General features: G+C 41.6%; 2 non-coding genes across 2 annotated transcripts; both read left to right on the forward strand.

Annotated features, from left to right (window-relative positions):
- Positions 1-2740: 2740 nt before the first annotated feature.
- On the forward strand, positions 2741-2903 carry LOC142436706 (U1 spliceosomal RNA). Its single transcript, XR_012782081.1, has one exon. It is a non-coding gene; the product is annotated as a U1 spliceosomal RNA (small nuclear RNA).
- Positions 2904-7018: 4115 nt separating this feature from the next.
- LOC142436707 (U1 spliceosomal RNA) lies at positions 7019-7181 on the forward strand. Its single transcript, XR_012782082.1, has one exon. It is a non-coding gene; the product is annotated as a U1 spliceosomal RNA (small nuclear RNA).
- Positions 7182-7520: the final 339 nt, after the last annotated feature.

Consider the following 7520-nt stretch of genomic DNA (forward strand, 5'->3'; position numbering starts at 1 on the left):
GAGCTACTCACAGTAAAAATTGTTTTACTTCCATACTATTGTAATTCAAACAGTTTCCCATATCTCACCTCCAAATATAACTCCAGCAGATTCAAGTTTATTAAGGAAGAGGCAATTATTCTGGTGTTTCCCCTGCACAGATTATGGAGCTTCAAACAGTTTTACTATTCTCAGCTCAGGCCTTAGATTTTCAACTATTTGAATGTGAAGGAAATCTTAACATGCCGCGTTTCAAAGGGTGACTTCAGTGTTGCCTCACCCAGATTTACGTTTTTCATTTCTAGAGTGCCTCAACGTGAGTTTTTTTTTGTGGGGGGGGGGTTAAGGAGCATTATCATTTTCCATCATCAGTTGTTGATGGGAAATTTTACATCCTGCAGGTTCCCATATACAATAATTACATTAAACAATGGAGCTTTCTGTATCTTCCTGTTTTTCACAACATGTTATGCTCACTCATATTGTTAGCTTATCACGCCAAATGTCCAAGATGCACAGGTGTTGTTAATTGAAGGGCGGAATGATTCATTCATTGGTCACTTTAGCATTGCAAGTTCTTGAGCATCTTGATTTTGAAATTCAGTAAAGTGAGATGATGCCTTAGCCAGTTAAATGCTACTCCTTCCAAACCTTACGTACACTCAGACATATCTGAGCAGAAGCCACATTATCTACGTGAAACAGCTTTGGGTGCTCCCCAGCTATATGCAGATGCCCACCAAATATGAGATTATTTTGCTTTCTCTGACTTGGCTCTTACTAGCAGTCAGCCTCATTCCATCTCTTTTGTAGATGGTTGTGGATTCTGGGGGGCCTATGGCATAATGGTGGGCTTATGAGATTAAAAATATCTTTGAGGGAAGTTTCTTATGTGCATTTAATATTTAATTACAACTCTCTTTTATACACGTGTGTCTGTGGATTTCCACATCTAAAGTGCACAGATTAACACATTCCCATAGCAGAGTGAACCTCCCTTCCGTCATGTCTATAGGTTTTTCTCCTTCCTATGGGCAGCTGGACAGTAATTCAACTGGGAAACATCTGGTAAACCAGGACAATGGTGTTTCCCCCGCTTTCTGTGATGAGGGACCAGGACATTGGTTACCTTTATAAAAGTCTCCTGACACGTCCTCGTGATGTCTGTTTCTGGGATCATAGAGGCTTCCTCTTCCTTGGTTGGTCTGGTTGGTAGGTACTATCCAGTTGGTCTGCTTCAAAGCAACCGCAATGTACAGGACAAGGAAAGGCTTGCCAATCCTGGGCCACCCTCATATCTTTTTGATGTTTGAACCCATCTTTGAAGCCCCCGTGGCCATGCATCGTGCAAAAGACCTGGCTCTTTGTCACTGGCCCTCCCCTTTAGTCTGACCAGAAGTGTTCGTCATCTGGCCCTCTCTCTGGCAAGGTTCTGCCTTGGTTTACTAGTCCTTCACTACCTGACAGTGTTTCCATGATTAGCATAAGGTTTTCAGTGGTGTATTTCGTCATCCTCAGTGTGTCCTTCGTCTAGACACCCTGCTGCGCGCTTTGCCCTTTACATGACATTGCTGGCATTGGAAATAGCAGTGACCTGCACTCTGACTTTCCCTTCTGTACCTAGCTACAAATGGACAGATTTTTAACAGGTCACAGTTTATCACCGACCCATGTACCACCCTTGAAGCAGCATTGGGGTAGATAATAAATCACGAGTAGTCCTGCACAAGGAGATGGAGCCCTCATGTCTGAGTGGTTACAAACACCAGCCGCCCCAGGCGCACAAAAGGCGCTTTCAATTCCAGTAAAGAGTTAACAACCTCAGAAACCCAGATGGGCAGTTCTTTCCACCTGCAGCCACCCACACTGCATGTCTTTGTTGAGATGGAGGAGGACATTGTGGATTGGTGTGGGACATATGGGCTAATGTTGGACTTGTACACTTGGGCTGCACTGGTTTGGGATTTTTTCTCCATGTGCATTTACCCTTTATCTAAAGCTCTCTTTTATACATTTCAGTTTCTGTGGATTTATTTCTCTAATGTACTCAGACTAACACAAGTAATATAAGAAGAGGCAGGACACAAGTAAGCACCCGTTTCCTTTTGGGAAAGACACTAAACAGTGAAAAGCTATTTTCCAACAAGCCATCTCTGGGTGGCACAAACAGTTAAGTGCTCAATTCATAACTTAAACGATCATCTGAACCCATATCGTGGTACCTCAGAAGGCAGACCTGGTGGTTTGCTTTTGAACCCTCACAGAGCCTTGCAGCCCCTATCTAACAAGGTTCAGTTTGGCTCTGCACACCAGGTTTCAATGACTTGGAATCTACCCCACAGTAACTGTTTGGATGCAAGTATACTCAGTCCTGAGTTATGACCGGCCCCATCCTGACGATTCTGTCATGAGGCAGTTCTGACCGAAGTCAAATACCTCATGATACTAGCTTTTCTATTCTTATTTTTTTCCACAGGTAGTTAAAAGACTTTATTCGGAAGGCTTTGAAGTCAAAAGTAACACTCTTGATAGAATTTTCTTTCATCCTTTAAGTCGGCTCTGCAAATATATAATCAGTGAATTAGCTGTAAGATCAAAGATACGTTAATTTATTTAAGATAAAATATATTTTAGTTCTTAAAATTTATTCTATAAAGTACATATTTCCCTATAAATTCCCTACTTATACAAAAGAGGTAAAAAATAAATTCAAAATATAAAATCCCCAACAAAACAGTAACTGAACATCTTTTTAAAAATTGTAAAAACCTGGCAGGGGAGACACCATGATCAAGAAGGTGGTTTTCCCAGGGCGAGGCTTATCCATTGCACTCCGGATGTGCTGAACCCTGCGATTTCCCCAAATGTGGGAAACTCGACTGCATATTTGTGGTAGTGGGGGACTACGTTCGAGCTCTCCCCTGATTAAAAAAAATTGTAAAAAACTAACAAGAGAAACTAATGTGTGTGTTTGTTAATATTTATAAAAGTGAAAAATCTCTGGATGGGGGAACCCCACCCCCTAGCTTTACATATCTCACCTTCATCAGACTGTGGGGCTTGAATACTTTGGATATAAACTTACAGCTGCAATGGCATTAGATGTGTGTGGTATAGCATGGGTGCATGCTACTTATGATAAACTTTCTAAAAACAGAAAGTGAAGCAGATGGTCATAATGCAGCTCATCATAAGTATAATACAGCACAACTCAGAGATTGTGTTTACTGGGTCTTTGAACTGATATGAGCCAATTGAGATGTGGGATGATGAACTGAATGTGAAATTGACCTGTTTTTTAAAAGCTTGAATGATCTGGAAGGCTAAATGGAATGGGAAAAAGTATGGTTTCAATCCTTGGAATAGTGATTTGGGGACCTTTCAGGAACCTGATTCATGATGCCAATTTACTTCCAACACTGTGGATAGTGACACACATTCAATGAAGCAAGTGCTTGACTGCCAACTTTGAGCCGGCTCTATGACTGCCTACTCAGCCTATCCAGACATTTCCTTGTAAACTGGCATTATATTTTTTTAGCCAAATAAGTTTCTAATGGCTAATTTATTCAGTTTCCATAAAACACATTATTTAATAACAATTTTTTTAATCTCCACAAATGAAAATGTGGTTCTAAAGTATAATCACCAAGGTTATTGGGTAAAAGGGACTGCAGGACACAAGGTACTAGGAAGTTCAGAAGCCTAGGGATTTGGGCGGAAACACTGATTGAGGCACACTAAGACACCGCTTGACATGGAATAGCCCTCATGGGGTCCTACGACGTGTGATATCTAGGCAGTGAGCCCTCCTACTCAGTCACAATCTCCTACTCCTCAGAACTGTTTTGGAGTCAGGGGAGACTGCATATAAAGTCCCCAGAAAGGATCAGTGTCTAGGCTGGAGTCTGAACGCATCAATATATTAAAGATACTTGCTTCTGTTTGCAACACTTTTATCCCTATCATTCTTCTCCTGCAGCCAAAACTCAGTCCCAGGGGGATGGCAACTACAGTAACCAGACTGTTCTGTCTGACTTCTACGTTAGGACACATAAACCATCTGAATAAACCCTTTGATTCTGTGTCCCTCTCCTTCCCATAGACAAAACTGCAGCCAGCACCAGACCTTAAACCTGCAGACTAAAGGTTTGTCAAAAGTCTAGAAAGAGCAGTCAATACCCTGAAAACCTAGCCTGCAGAAGAGAAGACACAGAATCAAAAGCTACAACTGAAAAAAAAAAAAAAGCTCCAGGTGGGTGTCATTCAGACAACCGATTCCAATGAAAACACTTGAGCTACTCACAGTGAAAATTGTTTTACTTCCATACTATTGTAACTCAAACAGTTTCCCATATCTCACCTCCAAATATAACTCCAGCAGATTCAAGTTTATTAAGGAAGAGGCAATTATTCTGGTGTTTCCCCTGCACCGATTATGGAGCCTCAAACAGTTTTACTATTCTCAGGTCATGCCTTAGATTTTCAACTATTTGAATGTGAAGGAAATCTTAACATGCCGCGTTTCAAAGGGTGACTTCAGTGTTGCCTCACCCAGATTTACGTTTTTCATTTCTAGAGTGCCTCAACATGAGTTTTTTTTTGGGGGTGTGGGGGAGGGTTAAGGAGCATTATCATTTTCCAACATCAGTTGTTGATGGGAAATTTTACATCCTGCAGGTTCCCGTATACAATAATTACATTAAACAATGGAGTTTTCTGTATCTTCCTGTTTTTCACATCAGGTTATGCTCACTCATATTGTTAGCTTATCACGCCAAATGTCCAAGATGCACAGGTGGTGTTAATTGAAGGGCGGAATGATTCATTCATTGGTCACTTTAGCATTGCAAGTTCTTGAGCATCTTGATTTTGAAATTCAGTAAAGTGAGATGATGCCTTAGCCAGTTAAATGCTACTCCTTCCAAACCTCACGTACACTCAGACATATCTGAGCAGAAGCCACATTATCTACGTGAAACAGCTTTGGGTGCTCCCCAGCTATATGCAGATGCCCACCAAATATGAGATTATTTTGCTTTCTCTGACTTGGCTCTTACTAGCAGTCAGCCTCATTCCATCTCTTTTGTAGATGGTTGTGGATTCTGGGGGGCCTATGGCATAATGGTGGGCTTATGAGATTAAAAATATCTTTGAGGGAAGTTTCTTATGTGCATTTAATATTTAATTACAACTCTCTTTTATACACGTGTGTCTGTGGATTTCCACATCTAAAGTGCACAGATTAACACATTCCCATAGCAGAGTGAACCTCCCTTCCGTCATGTCTATAGGTATTTCTCCTTCCTATGGGCAGCTGGACAGTAATTCAACTGGGAAACATCTGGTAAACCAGGACATGGTGTTTCCCCAGCTTTCTGTGATGAGGGACCAGGACATTGGTTACCTTTGTAAAAGTCTCCTGACACGTCCTCGTGATGTCTGTTTCTGGGATCATAGAGGCTTCCTCTTCCTTGGTTGGTCTTGTTGGTAGGTACTATCCAGTTGGTCTGCTTCAAAGCAACCGCAATGTACAGGACAAGGAAAGGCTTGCCAATCCTGGGCCACCCTCATATCTTTTTGATGTTTGAACCCATCTTTGAAGCCCCCGTGGCCATGCATCGTGCAAAAGACCTGGCTCTTTGTCACTGGCCCTCCCCTTTAGTCTGACCAGAAGTGTTCGTCATCTGGCCCTCTCTCTGGCAAGGTTCTGCCTTGGTTTACTAGTCCTTCACTACCTGACAGTGTTTCCATGATTAGCATAAGGTTTTCAGTGGTGTATTTCGTCATCCTCAGTGTGTCCTTCGTCTAGACACCCTGCTGCGCGCTTTGCCCTTTACATGACATTGCTGGCATTGGAAATAGCAGTGACCTGCACTCTGACTTTCCCTTCTGTACCTAGCTACAAATGGACAGATTTTTAACAGGTCACAGTTTATCACCGACCCATGTACCACCCTTGAAGCAGCATTGGGGTAGATAATAAATCACGAGTAGTCCTGCACAAGGAGATGGAGCCCTCATGTCTGAGTGGTTACAAACACCAGCCGCCCCAGGCGCACAAAAGGCGCTTTCAATTCCAGTAAAGAGTTAACAACCTCAGAAACCCAGATGGGCAGTTCTTTCCACCTGCAGCCACCCACACTGCATGTCTTTGTTGAGATGGAGGAGGACATTGTGGATTGGTGTGGGACATATGGGCTAATGTTGGACTTGTACACTTGGGCTGCACTGGTTTGGGATTTTTTCTCCATGTGCATTTACCCTTTATCTAAAGCTCTCTTTTATACATTTCAGTTTCTGTGGATTTATTTCTCTAATGTACTCAGACTAACACAAGTAATATAAGAAGAGGCAGGACACAAGTAAGCACCCGTTTCCTTTTGGGAAAGACACTAAACAGTGAAAAGCTATTTTCCAACAAGCCATCTCTGGGTGGCACAAACAGTTAAGTGCTCAATTCATAACTTAAACGATCATCTGAACCCATATCGTGGTACCTCAGAAGGCAGACCTGGTGGTTTGCTTTTGAACCCTCACAGAGCCTTGCAGCCCCTATCTAACAAGGTTCAGTTTGGCTCTGCACACCAGGTTTCAATGACTTGGAATCTACCCCACAGTAACTGTTTGGATGCAAGTATACTCAGTCCTGAGTTATGACCGGCCCCATCCTGACGATTCTGTCATGAGGCAGTTCTGACCGAAGTCAAATACCTCATGATACTAGCTTTTCTATTCTTATTTTTTTCCACAGGTAGTTAAAAGACTTTATTCGGAAGGCTTTGAAGTCAAAAGTAACACTCTTGATAGAATTTTCTTTCATCCTTTAAGTCGGCTCTGCAAATATATAATCAGTGAATTAGCTGTAAGATCAAAGATACGTTAATTTATTTAAGATAAAATATATTTTAGTTCTTAAAATTTATTCTATAAAGTACATATTTCCCTATAAATTCCCTACTTATACAAAAGAGGTAAAAAATAAATTCAAAATATAAAATCCCCAACAAAACAGTAACTGAACATCTTTTTAAAAATTGTAAAAACCTGGCAGGGGAGACACCATGATCAAGAAGGTGGTTTTCCCAGGGCGAGGCTTATCCATTGCACTCCGGATGTGCTGAACCCTGCGATTTCCCCAAATGTGGGAAACTCGACTGCATATTTGTGGTAGTGGGGGACTACGTTCGAGCTCTCCCCTGATTAAAAAAAAATTGTAAAAAACTAACAAGAGAAACTAATGTGTGTGTTTGTTAATATTTATAAAAGTGAAAAATCTCTGGATGGGGGAACCCCACCCCCTAGCTTTACATATCTCACCTTCATCAGACTGTGGGGCTTGAATACTTTGGATATAAACTTACAGCTACAATGGCATTAGATGTGTGTGGTATAGCATGGGTGCATGCTACTTATGATAAACTTTCTAAAAACAGAAAGTGAAGCAGATGGTCATAATGCAGCTCATCATAAGTATAATACAGCACAACTCAGAGATTGTGTTTACTGGGTCTTTGAACTGATATGAGCCAATTGAGATG

The sequence above is a fragment of the Tenrec ecaudatus genome, unplaced genomic scaffold (genome assembly GCF_050624435.1).
Source record: "Tenrec ecaudatus isolate mTenEca1 unplaced genomic scaffold, mTenEca1.hap1 Scaffold_546, whole genome shotgun sequence".
Classification (NCBI taxonomy): Eukaryota; Metazoa; Chordata; class Mammalia; order Afrosoricida; family Tenrecidae; genus Tenrec; species Tenrec ecaudatus.